Here is a 2,437-nt window from a genome sequence, read left to right on the forward strand (position 1 = left end):
GTCGTGATATAGTAGGCCGCTTCAGTCTGGATGATCAGTCCTGCGTTGGTCTCGAGATTGACAGTAGTTGGCTCTTCCCAGAGAATCGCTTGTAGTTCAAAGCAAGCGTTTCCAACGCCGAGGATTTGTTGAGTTGAAGTTCATTTCATTGCTTGTTATTTGTCGTGTGATGAAAACTTTAGTATTTATAATGTATCCTCGTTATCGTTGTGGGTTGATGACCTTTTGTATGTAATAAAATGATATGCCTATGATAAACTTACTAAATTTATGAATGGCTTTTGAGTCGCTTCTCTGAGTGGGTGCTGCGATGAGGCAAAAAAATATTTTCCGAATACATAATTGTACGTGCATGGCAACAAGTTATCGGATGAGGCCAATCAACAATAGTACACTATTTGTACTAGCTTCACATGCTGCACTATCTCCACGTCTACGTACGTAATACAACAAGTTTTAAACTTGATACCAGCCACCCATCCTCACAAAGAACACTTTTTAACCTAGCACAGACTCCAGGAAATTTGGCCACAGTGTGAGGTGGGCCATATGTTAATGTGTTCGTTGTACGTAGCCAGCACCTCGAATCCTCGATACTACTACTATAAGTAGTAGGAGTAGTAGGGTGGCGTGGGCCAGAACAAGCATTCACGTCCAGGAGTACGGCACATGCCACCAGCATGACTTCCATCTGACACCATATTTCTTGGAGTCCGTGCTACAGCAATCTCTTCAACCTCGTCATTTCTCTAACTCAGCCATCGCGCGGCGGGCGAGGTGGGGGTTTGCTGATAGTCGGTTTCCTCAACTGCGGTCCCACTTGTAAGGCCAACTCCAATGCACGACCCCAAACGGACCTCCGTTTTGCCCGGATTCTGTCCGTTTGGGTAGGGAAATGGGGTCGTGTCCGGGCCATTTCTCAGACGCGGTGGTCGTGCGCCGAACGCGCGACCGCATCCTGGCCGCGTACATTTTTCTTTGCAAACACATATCTTTTTTTCATCATTGATTTTTCGGTACATGGAAATACATCACCAAAATTTTGACTAGAAAAGCAAGACCAAAGAAAACAAGAACCACAAGAATAAATTTTAGAAGATATCCAACTTCCATAACTGCTCCTGTAAGTTGGATTAGTGCCTTCTCGATGCATTCATTGTTGATCTGTGGAGGCTCGATCTTGCGTGCTTCTTTCTTCTTCGAGTGTGAAGAAGTAGACGTGTCTAGCCTCTATTATATCAACAAGTGCACTAGTCTCATCTCTAGCCTCTATGCTAGCTAAAAGTGCTAGAACATCTACTAAATTGCGCTCTATCAATATATCATTGTACTCTTCTTCCCAATACCATGACTTGCATCCATTCTACACAATAAAATTTTAAGTTAGCACAACTAGTCTAATCCGAGAGCACAACCGAAGATTTGGTCGAGTTCTTCCTCCTTTTGCCGACACGTGGGACATCCAGCATCCAGGTCGTGTCATGCAAGAAAATAGAGTGGTAGTTGAAGCCACGTGATGTGCATCTTGGGTTAAACTGTAAATAGAATCTTACTACTCTTGAGTAACTCCAAAAGCGGCCACTGAAGATCTTTATTGGATTTGTTTTTCATCACCAGCACGTCGAGATGAAAGATGTGAAGGTTCAGTGGGTCCTCTTGCGTTTTCACTAACATGTGGGACCGCATATGAGTAAACAGACGATGGGCTTCGCGCGTCTGCTAGCTGGCTGAGAAGAGAGATAGAGGAGGGCTGAGCACGGACTCCAGAAAATTTGTTCTACGTAACCAGCACCTCGATATAGTGGGGTGGCATGGGCCATAACTAGCATTCATGTCTAGCAGTACGACACACGCCACCCACACAAGTCCCATCCGACACCAATTTTCTTGGAGTCCATGCTACAGCCATCGCGCGGTGGGCGGGGTGGGGGTTTGCCGATAGTCGGTTTTCTCAACTGCGGTCCCACTTGTAAGTGAAAATGCAAGACAGCACACATTCCCCCTTGAGTGGTGTGCCGGACCAACCGTGTGGGGGTGCGACGCGAACACGACAAGGAAAATTATGAAGTTGATGCGAAAGGTAAGATAATTACTAGTAGTACCATATACTACTACATGGATTTGACGGAAAGATAAAGATACATACGAATCCATCAACGACATCCTCACACCCTAGTGCACCGGGTCACCAACTGACGTGTGAGGAGCAGCGGTGTTGGCGGCAAGCTCAACGTGCTTCTGAACAATGCCGTCCAAGGTTGCCCTGCGGTCCAAGAAGGCCAGCGTCCTATCGTCCTCCTCTTGCATGTAGTAGTCCTTGTGGATGATTTGCATGTAGACGTGGGTGATTATGTCGATGGTGTCTTGCAGCGCCAGGCGCTGCGCGGCGGGCGCGACCTGGAGGTGGACATTTTCCGGCGCGACGGCGGGCAGTCGC

The sequence above is a fragment of the Triticum aestivum genome, chromosome 5D (genome assembly GCF_018294505.1).
Source record: "Triticum aestivum cultivar Chinese Spring chromosome 5D, IWGSC CS RefSeq v2.1, whole genome shotgun sequence".
Taxonomy (NCBI): Eukaryota; Viridiplantae; Streptophyta; class Magnoliopsida; order Poales; family Poaceae; genus Triticum; species Triticum aestivum.